The sequence below is a fragment of the Bos indicus x Bos taurus genome, chromosome 19 (assembly GCF_003369695.1).
Source record: "Bos indicus x Bos taurus breed Angus x Brahman F1 hybrid chromosome 19, Bos_hybrid_MaternalHap_v2.0, whole genome shotgun sequence".
Classification (NCBI taxonomy): Eukaryota; Metazoa; Chordata; class Mammalia; order Artiodactyla; family Bovidae; genus Bos; species Bos indicus x Bos taurus.
Genome location: NC_040094.1, coordinates 35,233,429 through 35,253,257, shown reverse-complemented (window position 1 = coordinate 35,253,257; position 19,829 = coordinate 35,233,429). Strand labels below are relative to the sequence as shown.

General features: G+C 53.9%; 1 protein-coding gene across 11 annotated transcripts in view; it reads left to right on the top strand.

Moving 5' to 3' along the window:
- Positions 1 to 9,895: 9,895 nt before the first annotated feature.
- EPN2 (epsin 2) overlaps positions 9,896 to 19,829 on the top strand; it is a 52,692-nt gene continuing 42,758 nt past the window's right edge. For 6 of the 11 annotated variants that reach the window (XM_027519694.1, XM_027519692.1, XM_027519693.1 and 3 more), the window contains exon 1: positions 9,899 to 10,052. The gene's annotated coding sequence lies outside the window, so the exon portion shown is untranslated. Of the gene's footprint in view, positions 10,053 to 10,548; positions 10,641 to 19,829 lie in introns of those variants that run through there. The other 5 variants (XM_027519697.1, XM_027519696.1, XM_027519700.1 and 2 more) reach the window with 3 other exon arrangements.

The window sequence follows — 19,829 nt, the reverse complement described above, 5'->3', positions numbered from 1 at the left end:
GGGAAAAGTCAAGCAATTGCAGAGATATGAACCCTAATATCAGTGGACTGGTAGGCAAAGCAGTGCCAACCATAGCTGATCTCCAAGCTCACTGGGATGGAGGAAAATGCACTCCTATTTGCCTGAGCCACTCTGATCCGTTTTCTATTTTTTTGTAGCCCAACACATTCTTAACTGTATAGAAAATGTGTATTTGATAGAACTCAGAAGGTATGGGAAAGGAGAGGCTGGGCAGGAGTCTGGAGGGTAAAGGTCCAGGAGAGAGACTTTCCGTTCAGAGGTGGGGGAGGTCTGAGCGTGTTTCTTTTATAATAACCAGCATTTATTGTGCACATGCTGTGTACTCCAACAGCAATTTACCAGATCAACTTACTTCTCACCACAGTCCTCTGAGCAGGGCCTGGGTTTATCCCCACCATCCAGAGGTAACTGGGGTCAGAGAAGTAAAGCAGATTGTTCGGAGGCCCTACAGCTACAGGCTGGACAGCAGGACCTGAGCTCTGGCAGAAGCTGTCAAGCCCAGGGTGGACTCTGACTCCTCTGTCTGCCCCTCTTGGGGCCTCGGTCTCCATGTGAAAAGGGGTGTGGGTTCTGGTGGGGGCTGGGACGTGCCCTGCTGACCCAGAAGGCAGAAATCAGCCTGGTGACCATCTCCCCTTCCACCTCCACGTCCATGTCCCTCACCTCTGGTGGTATGGGGAGGCTAGTGGGTCATGCAGCCCTGATGGGGAGATGCCTGGAGGGCACAGCCTGGCCCTGGAGACATTTCGACTCTCTGGCCCTCTGGGCCTGTTTCCTTCTCCTGATTGAAGGAACTGATCAATCAGCACCCCGAGGCTACTGGAAGGAAGGCTTGCAGTGACCTAAGCCCTGTGGATGTGGCGTGAGGGTGTGGACCTCCAGGGCCATCCCCTCGTCCCCTCCCAGGGCCCCAGGTCCGCCCCAGGCATTTCCGGGTGATCTCAGGAAATACCAGACCCACCCCACTCCCCACCCCCCCCACCGAAAGCTGCCGGCAGTCCAATTGCCGCCACCGCCCTCCCCTCCCCCTCCCTGTCCCTCCTCCACCTCCTTCCGGTCACAGGTCTTGCTCACATCTCCACCCTGGTCAGTGCTGGACTTCAGCCCCCCACCCTTCTACAAGGTCTCTCCCTCCAGCTTTCACTTAGAGAAGGGGTATTGGGAGCAGGCTAGGGTCCTGGTAACTGGACCCAGGCAAGGTGATCTGTGATTGTGAAATAGCTTGAGGGAATTCTGAAAACTTAGAAGAGGAATCAGGGAAGCAATCAGGGAAGACTGCTTGTAGAAGGTAACATTTAAGTCTGGTCCAGAAGGCCAAGGAATTGACCAAGGACAAGTGTTTCCAGACAGGAATTCATTTATTCAACAAGCATTTATTGAGCACCTACTGGTGCCAGTCCCCCCATAGGCCCTGAGCTCTGGCAGGAGGCAAGATAAGTTTGTGCCCTCTTGGGTTTCGCAGTGAGGTAATCAGAGGAGTAAACACCAGCTCACAAGCTGGGCTCAGAGCTACCGAGGAAGAGTAGGCGGGGGGAGGTGAAAGGGGCCCCATGCTGGTCTGCTGGGGGCGGCCAGTGAGGGCTTCCCTCCCCTGGGAGGGCACTGCCTGACTGCTGAAGCAGAAACAGCCATTACTTAGGCAGCAAGGGAGGGTGGAAGGGAATCCAAGGGAGGGAACAGCAAGTGCAAAGTCTGAAAGTCAAGAGGATGCAGGACGGCTCGGCTGCTGGACAGTGGACTGGATCAGGAGGCCACAGAGGCTCAGGGCAGAGAGGTGACTTGCCTGAGGTCACAAGCGCTGGAAGGCAGGGATGTGGGCTCAACCACAGGAGTCTCTGCGGCATTTTGAAAGGGGCCTGCAGCTGCACAGCCTCCCGGGGCAGGTATTGGTGGAGGGACAGCTAACTGCCGGGAGGAGACGCTGCCCTAAGAGAGGCAGCAGCGGAAGTCGCCGTGGGTCGGTGGAGGCTGTGGTGGCCGTGATGTGGTTTCTTCGGGGCCCCTGTGGTAACAGCCCGGGCACTTTGCCTGCCTCCTGTGGCTTTAGCACCCACAGAGAGCCCTCACTGGGGCACGCCTGCTTCCTGGAGCTTGGACCAGGGCCGGGAACCCAGACAGGACCCTCTGTCCCGGGACACCTCCCAGTCTTTTATCTCCTGGGACATATTTAGTGGGAGATATTTAGTGGGGCTTCTTTTACAGAAGAGGAAACTTGGGTTCAGAGAGGGCTGGTGGCTGGTCTGGGACCACACAGCCAGAGGGTGGGGTCAGGTGCCCACAGCTCTGGGCTCCCTCTCTTTCCCCACGCTCCTAAATGTGACTCCTGCAGTCACGTCCAAACCAACAACTGCCATTGGAATCTTTGTTCAAGGTGGGCACTTGTGACCTTGGGCAGGTCACCTACCTGCCCTGAGCCTCTGTGGCCTCCTGATCCAGCCCCACTGTCCAGCAGCCAAGCCATCCTTCATCCTCTTGACTTTCAGCCTTTGCACTTGCTGTTCCCTCCACTGGATTCCTTTCCACCCTCCCTCGAAGGGAAGCAGGAAATCCTTGTTCAATGCAGACCTTCAGTCATGATTCACTCCCGGCCTGAGCCCAGGCTGAGTGCATGGGACAGGCTTGACAGTCTCTGTCTATGGGGGAGTGGGTAAGGGCACAGACTGGGCTCCTAGCTCCAGGCTGCTGCCTCCTAGCTGGGTCACTTCGCCTGCCTGTGCCTCAGTTTCCTCGTTGGTGAAATGGGATCATGAGAGTGCCTTCTTGTTGGTGTGAAAGTTTGGTGTGAAGGTCCAGTGGGATGATAGGGGAGGGCTCAGGAGAGGGGCTGCATGGTGGGGTCTGTGTGGCTGTGACCTTGTGGTGGCCTGGCCCCAAGGAGGTGGACTCCGGACCTGCTCCAACCTTGCGCTCACCCCACCAGGTTCTTCACACCTCGCTTCACAGGGTTCGGAGGTTGCCCAGTCTTGCAGCTGGTGGGGTGGTCAGGACTGGAACCCCGGGCGACAGCCCTGTCAGACAGGGTGGCTGTAACTCAAGTCTGCAGGAAGTGGGGAGGTGCATAGGGTAAGCGGGTGGTGGCAGGGGTGCACTGTCTGTCTTTGGAGAGAGCCCGCACGGGGCATCTGGACCTCCGGACATGTGGCGAGGGGCATTCCTGGCAAAGGGAACTTTGAACAGTGAGCGGTTGTGCTGTCGGGGGGGGACTGGGGGAAGGGGCAGGGGCAGGGTCTTCTGGCCATGGGAGGGGCTGTGGATGATTCTAAGTGTGGTGCCAAGTCCTTGGAGAGGCTGAGAGGGGTGACATGTCCTCCTGTGTTCTCCCCAGAAATTCTGCCAGGGAGGGGGCCAGGCCCTGAGTGCAGCGAGGAAGCAGAGGCTCTGAAGGTCCCCGTGTGCGCCTGTGGTCTGGTCCCCAGCACAGAGCAGCAGCCGGACCGGGATCCCTAACTTGCTCTTTGTGTGGGGTGCCGAGTGTGGCTACAAGCACCCCCACCGACCACAGCTGGGGTCCCTGGGCTTCGGGAGGGCTTTCCCCCAGTGATGGCCCGTCCCCTATCGTTCCTCAACACACACATTCAAACACTGTGCCCTGGGAGAACCCTGCAGGGGAGGAGACGCAGGTAAGGGAGGCCAGGCCCGGCCCCAGTCAAGGAGTTGCAGGACCACAGGGTGGCAGAACCCACATCACTGTCCAGGGGGAGGTGCCAGGATGCCCATGGCATCAACGGAGGCCCCCAGGGCAAGATGCCCACTGGATCCTAAAAACCTATGAGCACTTGGGCCAGGCTGACTTCTAGAAGGATCCTCCGGGGTGGAGAGGTGCTCAAGGCAGAGGGAACAGCACATTCAGGCGCTCAGAGGCAAGCACATGCAAGCCATCTGGGAGATCCCGGGGAATAGGTGGGGCGCAGGGCAGGATCTGGGAGCAGTGCCAACAGAGGAACCTGGCAGGAATGAGGCAGGGAGGCCCGAGAGGACCCGGGCTGGCTGGCAGTCTGGGTGTGTGGGTGGCTTGTATCCAGCCACTCAGATGAAGACGGTGAAGATGGAATTTTATTCTCATCTTTCTGCTCAGTATCTCTTAGATAAGCACAGTTACAAAAATTAACAATATTTGCTTTATGTCCTCAACTTGTATTTTCTTATAAGAAATTAAAGAAAGAAGTGGAAGGAAGACAAAAAGGAGGGGGAGGGAGGAAAGAAAGGGAGAGAAAAATGAGAGAAAGAAGCAGAAGAAAGATTGGGGGGATTTTTTTTTTTTTTTTTTGCCTTTTTCTGGTCTAAATGGCCAAAACTGTTGCACTGCCTCACCCCTTGAGGTCATTGGCCTCCTGCCGTCTCTTGAGACCTCTGTGTCTTGGCTTTGTAACTGCTGTTCCTGGGTCACCCTCCCCCAGCCTGATGCCCCAGCACAAACCTGCTTCACAAGGAGGGGCTCAGAAAAGGAGCAGGTGCGTGGGAGGAGAGGGCAGAGGGAGAACCAGTCTGGAGGTGAGGTCCGAGGTCTCCGGAGAGACTGGTAGATCCCGACTGTCTGCTCCAGCAGCCCCAGCCAGAGGCCTCTTCCAGAGCCAAGGCCAGTCTTCTTGCTTTTCTTCCCACAGCACTGGATCCTGAGAGTGCGAGGGCCCGCTGTGCATGTGGCCCTGGAATACACGCTTCCTGCCCATGGTCTCCTATGCGAAGCAGGTATTATTGAGCTATCCTGTCCGCTTAGTCTTTCATGTGTTTTATGACCTTGGCAGTTTTGAAAAGTACTGGTGAGGTATTTGTAGAATGTGTGCATGCTTTTTTTTTTTAAAGATTTATTTATTTATTCGGCTATGCTGGGTCTTTTTTACTGCACTCGGGCTTTCTCTAGTTGCAGCCAAGTGGGTTTCTCATTGTGGTGGCTTCTCCTGTTGCAGAGCACAGGCTTTAGGCGCTCTGGCTTCAGTAACTGAAGCTCAAGGGCTCAGTAGTTGTGGCTCACGGACTTAGTTGTTCCGAGGCATGTGGAATCTTCCCGGACCAGGGATCGAACCTGTGTCCCCTGCATTGGCAGGCAGATTCTTGACCACTGGACCACCAGGGAAGCCCCTGCACTTTTTTAAGGATTATTGTTATTTTTATTATTTTGGCCGAGTTGTGCAGCATATGGGATCTTAGCTCCCCTACCAGGGAAGGAACCACGTCCCATGCAGTGGAAGTGTGGAGTCTTAAGTACCGGACTGCTGGGGAAGTCCCTTAAGCATTATTGTTAAAGATATTTGCTACTGCTACTGCTGCTAAGTCACTTCAGTTGTGTCCGACTCTGTGCGACCCCATAGACGGCAGCCCACCAGGCTCCCCCGTCCCTGGGATTCTCCAGGCAAGAACACTGGAGTGGATTGCCGTTTCCTTCTCCAATGCATAAAAGTGAAAAGTGAAAGTGAAGTCGCTCAGTCGAGTCCGACTCTAGCAACCCCATGGACTGCAGCCCACCAGGCTCCTCCATCCATGGGATATTCCAGGCAAGAGTACTGGAGTGGGGTGCCATTGCCTTCTCTGGTTAAAGATGTTTACCCCCCCCCCCCCCACAAAAAATAAAGACTTTCCCTGGTGGTCCAGTGGTTGAGAATCCACCTGCCAAGGCAGGGGACAAGGGTTTAATCCTTGGTCTGGGACAATCCCACATGCCACGGGGCAGCTAAGCCCGTGCACCACAGCTGTTGAGCCCAGGCACCCTAGAGCCCTCAGTTCAGCTCAGTTCAGTCTCTCAGTCATGTTTGACTCTATGTGACCCCACGGACTGCAGCATGCCAGGCTTCCCTGTCCATCAGCAACTCCCAGAGCTTGTTCAAACTCACGTCTATCGAGTCGGTGATGCCATCCAACCATCTCATCCTCTGTCGTCCCCCAGAGCCCCTACTCTCCAACAAGAGAAGCCACCTCAGTGAGCAGCCCGAGCACCACGACAAAGAACCAGCACAGCCAAAACTAAATACATAAAGAAATAACATTAAAAAACAATAAAAATAGCCTATCTTGTTTGGAATGTTCACCACTATAGGGGAAAAAACCTGAGGAATAATGGTCAATAAAGACTAGAAATGTTGGGTCACAGATTGAAAATTATATATTAAGCTGATGCTGTTGTTTACTGTTACACTTCATGCCCTAGGGAGGAAATCTGAGGAAGATCATAAAAACTTGTTTCTCAGGCATGATGAGAGCTGTGGAAGAAAGGTGTTATACAAATCTCTACTGAATTACCAGGTTATTGATTAATGTAGAAAATACTGCAAATATTGCTCCTTCCCTAAAAATGAGAAGGAAGCTTCCTTCTGAGCCCTCATGCCCTTTCTCTTATGATTTCTTGTGGTTTCAGTGTTTTGGTTTCTGTCTGTGTTCAGGACTCCTCTGCCCTTTCAGACTTCCAGCCCCTGGAGGGACCAGGGTAGCTTTATCTCTGTGCCCTAATAAGAACCACCGCCCATCTAGGGCTTCTAAATTTCTAAAGCTTTTCCTTCTCTGCTTTCTCATTCTGAACTGAAATGCAATCCCTCAAGGTGGGAGGAATTGCTACCCCCACTTCACAGATGGGGAACCTGAGGGCTGGCCAGCATAGGCTCTGCTTGCTGGACAAATGGATTTGGATCTGGAGTTCAGACCTTGGATGAAGCTCCCTGAGACCTCCTGCGTCTTCACCAGGAGAAGATGCATGCCATCTTCAAGGCACGCCCTCTCTTCCTTGCCTGCAGTGCCTCCCCCTTGAAGCCCTCCCTCCCTAACCCCAGAGACATTCCCATCTGTACAGCCATTTCTTCCTGCTTCTGACCCTCATCACCCTGACTGGCCCCCATCACTCTGCCTCTTTAGGCATTTGAGACTCACCTCCAAACTGTAAGTTGTGTCTGACTCTTTGCAACTCCATGAACTGTAGCCTGCATGGCTCCTCTGTCCATGAGATTCTGCAGGCAAGAATACTGGAGTGGGTAGCCATTCTTTTCCAGGGGATCTTCCTGATCCAGGGATAGAACCCATGTCTCCTGCATTGCCAGGTGAGTTCTTAACCACTGAGCCACAGGGAAGCCCCAGGAAGGCAGATGAGCATGACTGTTCCAGCCTGTGCCCTGGGTCAGCTTGGGCCTTGGGCAGAGTATCTGACTTATCCTGCACCTTCCTCTGTAAGATAGCTTACATGCTGTGGACCCAGGAGAACTTGGCTTTGAATCCCAGCATGGCCGTGCGCTGCCTCTCTTTCCTTATTTTTAAAATGGGAATGGTACTGCTAACCTCAAGGACTCCTCATGGGGATGAACCAAGAGAGGAAGTGCCAGAGTGCACTGGGATTCAAAAGGCGTGAGGAAAGAGAAGTGAGTTTGAGGAACGCAGGAATGTCCCCTCCGACATTCCACAGGGGAGATGGTCTTCCAGCCTTAGGAGGCCCTCCCTACTCTGCAGCTTGGCTTGATCCCGTGAATTGCTCTCCAGCTCACTTCCTGGGCTGTGGTTGGCTTATCATCTCTTTATCTGCATCCAGCTCTCTTTTCTAAATCTCTGTGGCAGTGCAGATTTGCAAGCTGGGTGTAGAAGGGACTGGGTTCTGCAGGCAAATGTTGGCCTGGGTGATCCAGCCCGGCATCTCTCCAAACCTCACTTTTTTCCTGTAAAATTCGAACAATATGAAGGCTCACCTTGAGGTGTCATGGTGAGGTTTGGGGCCAGCGCCATGCCTGGTGGGGGCACGTGGTTGTTTAAATTCATCAACTAAAATTAAATAAAGACTTAAAACTGCAGCTCCTCGGTTGCACTGGCCACGTTTCAAGTGCTTACGTGTGGACAGGACAGCTAGACTGCAGTCCATCCTCCCAAGGAGTCCTAGTGGCAGCATTGGTCTGTAGAATCTGTGGACAGCACTCCAGCCTGTGCCGGCAACTGCTGCGTGTGGGCACAAGTTCATCTGTAGCTGCAGATTCTTTGGGGGGTGGAGGGCCATGATTTCAGCGAGAGTGCTGCCCTCCTGCAGGCCCAGGAAGGCCCAGCAGAGAGCCGGGGCTCACCAGGAGGGTGCTCCAGGATGCGGGTGGACCGGGTTTAAAATCGGGAGCTCAGGTTCCTGCCTCTGGGGACAGGCACACAGGGCTCCATTCACTTTCTGGTAGAGAAGGCATGTGGAGTCTGAAGGCAGGTTGGACAAGCGGTTTCTGGCCTCTAGGACTGCCACTGTTGGACTTTTCAAAAGAATGATGGCTGCATGGCTTTGCAGAGGTGTTAGTGTCTCTCTCTGCTTCTCCCTTCCCCCTCATCACTCCTTCCAGTCTTCCCTCTCCTTTCTTCTCTCCCTCTTATCTTGTGGCCAGAGAAGGGTAGTCTAGATTCCAGCTAGTGAGAACAGAGGGCTGTCATCCCCCATATTCTCTCACACAGGCGGAAGGAATACGGGGCTCGGGGAAGGACAGTGGTTTGCCTTCCATGCCTTTGCCAGTGAGGGCACAGTGGGACTTCTGGACACAGCCCCCCTGAAACCAAAGCTTGGCATACTGTTGAGGTCACCTGGGCCTCCTTGGATCACAGGCTGCGGGAGGGTGCTCTCTGCCAACCCAGGAAGCCCTGATGCATCCCCAGACCCTGCTGTGAGGGGTCTTTGCTGACCCCACTGTGACTGGAGCAAGGTGGGCTTGGGCTCCTCTCCAGGGTCTGGCCCTCCTCCAGCATGGTTCTTAGTACACAGTAGGTGTCTCGTGGGCCCTGGTTGAACCAAAGGGAGGACGTGTTTCCTATGTGAGAGTCCGAGGCCCTGTGAAGGGGCGAGCCTGCACCGGGGGATCTATAAGCCCCTCACAGGAGGAGGGTGAACCCAGTGCCCCACCTTCTTAGGGTCATAATGTCATTAGCAGTCTAGCAAAGCATCTGCACCATCCTCAGAATAATTTTCAGGTGTGTTTTACTGAAGTAGAATGCATACATTAAAGTGACACATCTGTAGCATACATCAGTGAATTTTCACCAAGGGTAACACTTGTACCCCAGCACCCAGCGCCCCTGCACAACCACCCACCCCCACCATCCGGTTCCACCTCTCGGACTTGGTAATGTTTACAAGCGCACACTGCGAGGGAAAGCGTGTTTGAGCTTTGGCTGGGGGCTCTGGGAGTGTGTGTGTGTGAAGGAGGAGAGGGTGTGTGGACCTGTGGGACATGCCTGAGATATGGGGGGATTTGTGGGGTCTGAGTGAAGGTTGCCGGAGAAGGCAATGGCACCCCACTCCAGTGCTCTTGCCTGGAAAATCCCATGGGCGGAGGAGCCTGGTGGGCTGCAGTCCATGGGGTCGCTAAGAGTCTGACACGACTGAGCGACTTCACTTTCACTTTTCACTTTCATGCATTGGAGAAGGCAATGGCAACCCATTCCAGTGTTCTTGCCTGGAGAATCCCAGGGACGGGGGAGCCTGGTGGGCTGCCGTCTATGGGGTCGCACAGAGTCGGACACGACTGAAGCGACTTAGCAGCAGCAGCAGCAGCAGTGAAGGTTGCCGTGTGCGTGGGTTCGGGGTGAATTTGCCACGGTTTGTGCAGTGGTGTGGGGTCGTTGGCACGCGTGCGTAGGTTTTGGGTGTTGTTTAGAGTATTGGGGCGTGGGCTGTGGGGTGTGGTGGGAAGGCTGGGTAGTCTGCGTGGGGTCGTGGGTATCCGAGGGAGGTCGCGGGGTCAGAGAAAGTGAAGCCTGGGTTGGCTGGGACCCTGGCCCGCGGGCGCGGGGCGGGGCCAGAAGGTAGGGGGCGGGGCCGTGCGGGACTTGGGCCGTGCGGAAGGGCGGGCCCTCGGGGCACGGGGCGGGGCCAGACGGCAGGGGGCGGGGCCTTTCGGGACCTGGGCCGGGCAGAGGGGAGGGGCCGGCGGGCGCGCGCACGCAGCCGGCGCGCCCCCTCCCGGCCGCCATGTTGGCTGGTGTGTGGGTGTCAAACCGAGCTGGAAGCGGCTGTGACTCTTCGGGCTCCAGTCGCTCCCGCCTCCTCAGCTCTACTGGAGGCCGCAGCCGCGCACCCGGGTCGGCCCGGAGGAGCGCAGGTGAGCCGGGGCCTCGGGGCTCGGGGGCCGGAGCGGACCGAGGGCGCGGACCCTGCCCCTCCCCAGAGCGCCCCAAGAGCGCAGCTCCCCCACCACCTCCCGGAGTATACACCCCTCAGTCTCAGTCGGGTCTGTACCTCAGGCCGGATCCCCTCTTACCCAACAGGCCCCGCCCCACGGGCTGGAGCACGGCCCCTCCCCGTCTGGGTCCTCATTCCTCTGCAGGGACCCCCCCCCCACCACCGCGCCCCACCGCCTTTCCCTCAGGGAGCTCTTCCTTTGGTATCCTCGGAGCCCCGGGCTTCCCGCGCCCTCCGCAGCTCCGGGAGCCCGTCCAGGCCTCGCCGTCCACCTTTCCGCTGGACCCACCCTGCCCCTCCTCCCCGGGCGGGGCGCCCCCGCCCTCGTCCAGGTGCCGGCCGCCCCCCTTTGGGCTGCCGCGGGCCCCCTCCCCTCCGCAGGGACCCGGCTCGCCCTTCCTACCCCACGGCACAGCGGGGACGGGGGCGGCGGAGCCAGGCTCCAGCTGCCTTTTGTTCCGCGTGGGATGGAGAGACCCCGCCCCGCGGTCCTGCCGGGCTGGTCGAGGTGGGTGAAGGGGTGCGTGGAGCCGCCTCTTCCAGAGGACCCTTCGTCTCTCTCCCCGTGGGGCGGCTCCCGGGAGCCTAGCGCCTTGGGAGAGGCCAGCCCTTCCGAGAGGAGTCCGTGCCAACAGGTTTTTGTTTGCAACCTGGAGTTGGCCCGGTGGCTTTGCCGCCGGGAGAGGGGAGGACAGCTCGCTGTCCCCAGAAATCCCGGCAGGGGCCTGTGGAAACCCATTTCGCCGCCCATGGGCTCCGTCTGGGGCCCTTCGCCCTTTAGCTGCCCTGGGGACGCGTCGGAGCCTGTGCTGGAAAGAGGATGGGTTTATCCACCTTGAGGGTTCAGATGGGGAAACTGAGGCCCAGGGAGAGGCACTGGGTCATGCGGTGATGCAGCGTCGGTGCCGGAACTAGAAGCTTGGGCTCTCTGGGATATTTTAGAATTTTTTTTTTAGAGAGATGTTCAGGGTTATCCCTCTTCTCTTTTTAACATTCACTAAGAACTTGAACAGAAAAAGGTGAGAAGTAGTTGTTCCTTTCCACCTCCAGGAGGAGCTTAAAATGATTGAAAAAGGTGAATTTTAATTTTTAATTGTCTTTGTCCTCTTCCAATTATGTAAGATAATGAAGATTTGGCAGAAAACTTGTGCATCTTGTAGCTCTATCTACGGATGTTAGGTGCTAACAGATCGTATGCTGAATCCTGCTCAGCAGGGATTGAATTTGCACTGATAATTAAGTTTTCATCTGTATTTACATTAACATCCAAAGGGCCTACAGGTTGTTCCTGAGTGGTGCTCATTCCAGCAATTGTGTTTGCTGGACAGGTGATTGTGTCAGAGTCTGCCAAGATCTCATTTCTTATTTATCTGAATTAAAAAAAAATCTGTACTGTATTTTTACATTTTGAAAGCTCTTTTGCTTCTTTAGTTTTAATATTGCGTCAGTCATCCTTACCAGTCTTGCTGAGTTCTTCTTTTGGAAGCACTGGATGAGTTGCATGCATGCTCAGTTGCTCACTTGTTTCCAGCCCTTTGTGACCCCATGGACCCCTTTGCTCCTCTGTCCATGGAGTTTTCCAGGCAAGAATACTGGAGTGGGTTGCCATTTCCTTCTCCAGGGGATTTTCCCGACCCAGGTATTGAACCTGGGTCTCCTGCACTGGCAGGCAGATTCTTTAACACTGAGCCACCAGGGAAGCCCACTGGATGAGTTGTTGTTCAGTTGCTAAGTCGTGTCCTACGTTTTTCGACCCCATGGACTACAGCAGGCCAGGCTGTCCTCCACTGTCCTGGAGGAGTTACTGGCTGTTGAAGAGTTTGGTAAAGTGCTGATTAGAGTGAGGCACGATCCAGGACTGCATCCCACCAGCCCCCTGGCCAGGAGCGTGTTTGGGTTGTGCTGTGGGGTGTACTGATCTCGGTTTACACAGGCTTCTTGCCTCCCTGTGCCTGGTGGATGGGGTGCTCTGGGGAGACCTCTCTTCCAGCAGGGTGTGTGACTCCAAGCATGTGCCTGGGGTGTGAAGAAATGTAAGACTCGCGTGATGAAAGCTAGCATGGTGTGTACAGTCTTGAAAACTGCCCCATCCTCTATGGAAATCCTCTCTAGAAATGCAGGTGACTCTCTGTGTAACTGTCTTCCATGACAAGACATGGGTTTCCTGAGTGTTTGGATTCTGATAAGAGCCCTGCAAAAGTAGTTGAGAATTGCTTGTGTCGCTGATTTATTTTATTTTTTTTTAATATTTATTTGGCTACACCAGGTGTTAGTTATGGCATGCGGGATCTAGTTCCCTGACCAGGGATCGAACCCAGGCCCCCTGCATTGGGAGTGTGGAGTCTTAGCAACTGGACCACTAGGGAAGTCTCTGATTTATTTCAATGGCTTGACTTTTCCCGAACCTAAGGAGTGGGCATTTATAATAATAATAATAATTGTTTCAGTTTTATTAGGAAGAGTAGCAGCATTTACTTCTTTGTGGCCTGAAGTGCTGAAGGATTTTTACGCACAGGGCTGCTGTTTTCACTTTCTAGGGAAGCGCCTTTTAAGTTTTCAAAGCTCTCTGGCAGCTGTTCTCCCCCTTCCCCAGAACCTTCCTGGTGAATTGGTGGGTGTGGAGAACTGTGGCTGTTGTTTCATGGCTGAGGATCTGTTGACCCTGAGCCTTGGAGAAATCAAAGGGCTTGGATTTGGGAGATTGAGAATCTGTTGTTTCATGGCTGAGGATCTATTGACTCTGAGCCTTGGAGAAATCAAAGGGCTTGGATTTGGGAGATTGAGGTTGGGGAGGATGTGAGGAATTATCTAGTCCTACCCTGCTTTTGTTTGCTGGGCTCTCAGTTCAAGCGTTCTACTTAAACAGGCCTTCCGGGATTTCCCTGGTGCTGTTGTGGTTGAGAACCCGCTTTGCAAGGCAGAGGGTGTGGGGTTGATCCCTGGTCGGTGAACTAAGGTCCCACGTGCTGCAGAGCAACTTAGCCCATGAGCCACAACTGAGACCCGATGCAGCCAAATAATATATTTAAAAAAAGAACAAAGATTTTCGTTCAGTGTAGCATGAAATGTGAATAAGGAGTCCTGGGCGGTGGGCAGCAGGGAACAAGCTTATCCATCCCCACTGCAGGATCCATGGTTCTGTCTTGCTCTTGCCAGAACTGCTGCTGTTGGTCCAGTAGTCCTGTGCCAGTCAAGTGGGTGTTATCCCCCTTCTACAGGTGAGGAAACTGAGGCCCAAGAGCGTAAGTCTTGTGCTCAAGGTCATGCAGCCAGTAGGTGATGGGGCTGAATTTAGACAGGTGTGTTGACTCCCCAGATGTTCTGATGCCTTAATATCATCTGAGAAACTGAGTCCTGGGGTGAAGAGACTTGTTCTAAACCCAGCTGTGAGTTGGTGGAGGACTGAATACCACGGGGTGACCTGATTATCAGGATTGCTGAGGTGGGAGAGTACGTTTGGCTTTGCCAGATGCATTGTGAAATGTCTGTTTGTCTCCATCTGTTGAGTTTTTGAAAATTGACAAGCTTTCTGATAAGTTCCTTAATGGAATTTTCTTTGGTCTTAATTAAGTTTGTTCAAGGTGTCTAAAAATAGACGCTTGAAAAGCAAACACAGTGAAGTAAGTGTCCATGCAGCTGAGAGGGTGTATTGAGTAGCCTCTATCCACTGGCTTGTTTGACCGCACCTACCTTCTAGATTCTTGATGGCTTGAAATGCAAAGTTGTTCCAGCAGACTCTTGTTGAACATAATTCCCCTCTGTCTTCACATCCACATACAACACAGGGGTTGCCACCCTATCGCGAGTAGAAAAACAGGCCCAGAGAGATTAAGTAACCTTTGAGGAGCTAACCCAGCCAGGAGTCAAACCCAGGCCTGTGTGGTTCCTAAAGCTGGGTGCTTCCTACTCCACCAGCCCCTGCAGAACACCCCACATGATGAGTGCTCATTTCTGTTATAGGACACACTTGTAACCTGAAAACCACCACATTTATTTAGAGGGCTGGGAATTGTGAGCAAGGAGATGTGTGTCTTTTTCTGACTTTAGTGTCTGTGAAGAAATTGAGGTTTGAATGGACTGTTTGAACTGATAGAGGCTGAATTTTGGCTTTGGATTTAGAGAATGGCCTGGCTCTTTTGAGCAGATCCTCAGCACTGTGACAATCCCCTGCGTGCATGGGATTCCTTCTGGTGACTCAGCCCGGCGCACCCAGGTGCTGGGGCTGCGTTGTGCCTTCCTGTGGGCCCTGATCTGGGTGGAGCGTGCCAGCCCTCTGGAGACAGAGCAGGCAGCCGTGTCCCTTACCTGGTTGAAGTGGTGGTTGGAACTGTGCACAGAGGCTGTCAGGGAACGGACCCCGTCCGCTTCCTGGCACATGGATCGTGAATGGGGTCAGGAGAATCAGGCTCGGCTTGAGTGGTGACTGCCCATTCAGGCTCAAGCATGATATGGGTTTAAAAGCATCTATAATTCATCACTTCTGAGTGCAGGCTTCATCCTTCCTGTCACTCCCCCTTCTTAAGGAAGAGTAAGCTTCACAGAACAGGGCTCCGTAGCTGAGGACACCAAATGGCACAGGCAGTTTGGCTACAGAGGCCATGCGACAGCTTTGGAATCAGGTGTGGGTACAGATTGGCCTCCTGGCTGGATGGATTTGGGCACTTTAATCACTGAGCTTTGCTTTCCTTGTCTCTGAAGAGGCCAGTAATAACCACTGCAGATAGAAGAGTGGTCTTCCTCAGCCACTGGTGCATATTAGCATCGCTCAGAGGGCGGGGCGGGTCCTGCCCCCAGAGTTTCTGACCCAGTAGATTTGGAGTGAGGCCTGAAAATGGGCTTTTTCAGCCAGTTACTAGGTGTTCTCTGATGCTGCTTGTTCTGGGGCCAGATTGGAAATGCAGGCCCACAGGACAGACGGGAAGGCCAGTGAGGAGTCTGCCCTGGCTGGCTGTGCCGGAGAGTCACCAGCAGCAGGTCCTTGCTGCCTCCCAAGTGCTCTGAGTGAGATGGTGGCATGACGCTTGGGAAGGGAATTTGGTTTCTCAAAGTGATGTTTTCATTTGTTCTTACGTGATTATAATTTGACCTGTGGTCACAGCACGATGACTCTCTGGGTTAGTCAGGATGTTGTCCGTAAACGAAGGGAACGTAAACGTCAGTGCTGTTCGAAGAGGCAGTTTAAGTCCAGAATCCTGTTTGAAAAGCTGGTTCTTCATTCCCACACGTCAAGCAAGATGTTCGCTGTCAAGGCTCTTGAGAAATGCAGCTGAGAAAGGGCAGGGGGCGTGGCATTGGACAGGAGCAAACTCCCACCGGGCTGTTGGGGGTGGCCTCTGGTGTTAATGGAAGTTGCTCCTCCCTCCAGCAGTTCAGAGTGATTTCATAGTCTTTGGTGTTTACAGTTGGGAAGGAAAATTTTTTTGTCTCCAGTAGTAATGATCAGCTTGTCCGTCAAAACCAGACACGTGGGTGTGTGTGAGCCCTGCCGATCTTTGAGTGTCTCCTTTGTGCCTGGCCCCGTGTGACTCCTTCAGGAGTCCCTCCACAGGGCGCAGGGATCCTCCAAGACCCGTCACTACTTCTCCTTTCGCCTGTGCAGAAACTAAGTCTCAGAGGGGCTCAGCAGCTGACCTCAGGCCACACAGCCAGTCATTGCCCAGCTGAAGACTGCTGCCACCGTGTCAGATTGAAAACCACAGTGTCTCAGTGGCCTTGCCCTGCAGCCGTCGCAGGTGTGCCCACTGCCTCAGCGTGCCTCACAGCAGCCCGGGGGCAGGCGCTTCACAGGGGAGCAGAGCTGGGGCTTGGAGGGGTTGGGCATGCTCATGGGCACCCACCCGCTGCTGGCAGGACCTGAATCCTCCCCTCACTGCCAAGAGGTGCAGAAGTCAATTCTGAGACCCAGAGCTGCCTGGGTGTGTAGAGCAGGAACCTGGGGGGAGCCTGGCTGGAGCGGTGGGAGGAAGTCTGTGTGGCTGGTAATTGGTTTTGTGCTCATAAAGCTGTGCTAAAGTAATCGCCCAAATTGCCCTTGGAGAGAAGGGGCTTTTTTTTTTTTGACTCTGTGATCCTGAAACTGCACATTTGTTCTGTAAACATAGCACATGGGAGTTTAGGACTAAAAAATGGTCTGGTAATGCATACCGAAAAACTTGGTAGTTTTAAAATGTTGCATATAAATAAAAATATGATGCTTCACCTTCCTCAGTAGGCAGTTCACATATGCCTTCTAGCACATGGGTCATTTTTCTGGTCCTACTTCCCATGGGTGAGGAGGCTGGGGTGTGATCACTTTCCCAAGGTTTGAAAACTGCCCGAAGCTCCCAAGCCAAGGGGTGATAAACAGCTATGTGTCAGTACCTGCCCTGTGCTCTTGGGAGGCCCTGGAGGTTTGGACTCCAGTTGGTTGTTTTGTAAACTCTCTAAGACTCTGGGGTGAATACATCCTGAGAGCTAAAGGTTGCTAGCTAGAGTCTGTCCCCTTCTCTATGTCTGCCTACCCCAAGGTTGTGGCAATCAAGGAATGATGATGGGCTGAAAAGTTCACATTTTTACTTGAAAGTATGTCCTCCCTGAGTGCCTGTTTGATACCCAGAGCTGCCATGGGGTATACTGGGAAATTAATGATCAGAGAAATAGCTTTTAGGCCACTTTCTGAGAGGCAGTCGGTTGAGGCAGAAATATGGGTGTCAAGTCAGGGCGGTTCCATGACCATAGGGCCAATATCTGAGGGCAGCCTGCCGGAGTGCCGCACAGGGTCTCTGAGGTCAGAGCTGGGTGTTTGTGAGAAGCCATGGCTCCGCCACCACTAAAGAAAACTGTTAGTGAGGCAGAAGCTGGTTTGTTGAGTTGTGATTTTGATTCTTGGTCAGGAAATGAAGAGTGGAGAAAAGTCTGGAAGAGTCAGGGAGAGGACAGGATCACAGCTGGACGTGGCTGGACAGGGAGCCAGAAGGCAGAAGGGGGGCAGGTGCCTGGCGGGGGTGTGGCGTGTGTGTGGAGGAGGCTATGGAAGCAGCCCTGCCGGGCAGATGCCTCCTGAGAGCAGGGAGCACTGGGTGGCCACTAGCTCCAGTGGGGCTGTGGCCTTGGGGTTCCAGTGTTGGGGGCGCCCTCTGGCAGGGCCTGCAGTGTGGCTTAGTTCCTGTGGGTGAGGGCCTGGCCAGGCTGCCTTCACCGGACTGGATGGGTCCTAGTTCCAGAGCCAGCCCCAGGGTGTGTGTCAGGATGAAGAGGCCGGAGTCCTGCTCTGTGGAGGGGGCTCCTTGGGGCCTTCTTGCTGCCTAGGAAGGTGGCTGTCAATGCCCTTGGAGCCTGCAGTTCGTATTGTTGGCTGCACCTGCAGGTCACGTGGCCTGAAAGCTTTTCAGAATGCCTGTAATGGGGCTGCACCCCAGACCGTGGTGAGGGAGCCAGTCATGTTTTCAGAAGTGCTTTAGAGCACTCTGATTGTGTGTGTGGGCTGCGAGGCTGGAGCCAGAGGGAGCCGGAAGCCTTTGCAGTCACGAGGTGTGGGGTGCTGGGACCCTGAGCTCCTGTCAGCTGCTGTGGATGGTTTGGGAGGGAGAGAGGGGAGGGGGCAGGTTAGGGGAGTTGTGCCAGAGGAGGACGGTTGGGTGACCACCTGGCTGCAGAGGTTTGCCTTTCAGTCACCCCGGGGAAAGCGGGCTGGGTTAGCGGAGTCAGCAAGGTGAGAGCAGGAGAAGAGACTCTAGTGCAGCAGAAGAGACTCTGGCCCAGCTGTTTGGTGACCTCCTTCAGCCTGGCTCTCAGCCACGTCAGTGCAACTGACACCGCCGGGCCAGCCTGGAAGCCAGGTTCCTTCCTGCATCCCTAACTGTGATGACCACAGCAGACACTGCTTGTAAAATGTAGAACTACACTTCTGAAAAGTAATTATAGTAGCCTGGAGAATCCCAGGGATGGGGGAGCCAGTGGGCTGCCATCTGTGGGGTCGCACAAAGTTGGACACGACTGAAGCGACTTAGCAGCAGCAGCAGCAGCTGTAATTTAGAACTCCTTATTTAGGTAGATGCACTTTATTGATTAAAGGTCAGAAATAAGGTTTTACCTGGTGTATTTAACACATACCACAATATCATCATTTATGGTATTTCCAGAAAAAAGTTTTCAGTCCAGTTTATTCAGTTTTTAATGTTTACTGAACACACGTGTTATACACTGTAGGTTAGGAATACATACATGATAAGATGTAAGTTCCTAGGAGGGAAAGATTAGGAGGTTGTGATTAATATATACACACCACTATATATAAAATAGGGCTTCCCAGGTGGCACAGTGGTAAAGAATATGCCATCAATGCAGGAGATGCAAGAGACGTGGGTTTAATCCTTGGGTCTGGAAGATCCCCTGGAGTAGGAAATGGCAACCTGCTCCAGTATTCTCGCTTGGAAAATTCTATGGACAGAGGAACCTGGCAGGCTACAGTACAGTCCGTGGGGTTGCAAAGAATTAGACACAACTGATCATGCACACACACACAAATATATATATATATATATATGTACACACACACACACATACATAAAATAGATAGCCAACAAGGACCTACTGTATAGAACAGGGAACAATACTCAGTATTTTGTAGTAACCTATAAGGGAGAATAATCTTCAAAAGTATACACACACACTACTGAGTCACTGTGCTGTGTATCTGAAATTAACACTGTGTTGTGAATCAGTGTTGTAAATATTCTAGTTTAAAAACAAAGGATGTAAATTCCTGCCTTTAAGCAGCTGATGATCTGCGGAGAGCGCGGCTCCTGACGTGGGACAGGTAGTGTCAACTCCGAGAGAGAGACGTTAGAAAGTGTGGGCAGATGCTGAGAACGAACTTGGGTGTCAGAGAGGAGATGGTACGTAAGCAGAATCTTGAAGGAAAAGTGGGAGTTCTGAGGGGCAGAGGACCCCAAGCAGCAGGAACAGGCCACGAGGAGCCGTGGGTGAGATGTCAGGCTCCCTGAGCCGGGAGGGTGTGGAGGAGGCAGGCCGGGGCGTGCGCGGAGGCCCCCATCAGCCTGGAGTCCACCCTGGTTCTCATATGGCTTTGGTGGCAGGGGGCACCCGGTGCTCCCCCTGACCTCTGATCTGAGCAGCTCTGGTCCCTCTGAGCGTGGGGAGCTGGAAAGAGCTCCTGTGAGAAGAGGTCCTCTGCTGTTTGAGACAGACTGAAGTGATGTCACTGCTGTGGTGTGTGGGCATACCCTGGGGTGACTGGGAGCGGGTGCTGGAGGCTTCCCTGGGAACCTGGAATGCCCACACTCCTTTCTTTTGTCGCAGAAGGTGGGGCTGGAGGGGGCTCTCGGCTGCCCCTCCTCTCTGCGAAGCTGGTTCCTTGGGTCCAGGCGGGGCGGGGCAGTGCTCCTGCCTAGTGAGCAGGTCCCTGGGGAGAGGACTCCTGACAGCCAAGCGGCTATGTTCTCTAGAACCCATGGAGCCCTGTGTGACGACATTGTCGGGGCGAGGGGTCGAGCCCTTAGCTCAGGGCATGTGTGAGCAGCTGCCGTGTGCCAGACTTGGACCTGGGCACCCCCCACGTGCACCAGGCAGAAGTGGTCTGTGGGTCCCATCCAGCCCGCCGGTACTTTTCGTTTGGGTTGTTGGTGCCTCGTTTTCAAGATTGAACTTGGTTGCTGTATTGGTTTCCTATGGCTGCTGTAACAAATTACCACCCACG